Source organism: Phaethon lepturus, unplaced genomic scaffold (assembly GCF_000687285.1).
Source record: "Phaethon lepturus isolate BGI_N335 unplaced genomic scaffold, ASM68728v1 scaffold17145, whole genome shotgun sequence".
In the NCBI taxonomy this organism is placed as follows: domain Eukaryota; kingdom Metazoa; phylum Chordata; class Aves; order Phaethontiformes; family Phaethontidae; genus Phaethon; species Phaethon lepturus.
In genome coordinates, this window is record NW_010542876.1 from 29,233 (window position 1) to 29,503 (window position 271).

A 271-nucleotide genomic window follows, 5' to 3' on the forward strand; every position below is an offset into this window, starting at 1 on the left:
TTGCCCGGGGCCTGCTGAGCACAGGGAACAACTGCCATGTCTCTTTTGAACTCCATAGGTTGAGCCAGGCTGTAGTTTCAACATTCCTTGCGACTTTCCACCAGCACACACGATATGTTCAAACTTGAGTAACTCCTCCCTCCTCCCTCCCTCCGCTCACACAGACAGGCCCAGGAGATGGCCCTGCCTCTATCATCCCAGTTCCTATAGCAACTCCTGACCGAGCAGATGGAAACAGAGCTGTTTTCTAGGCAAATCTGCCTTCTTGGAT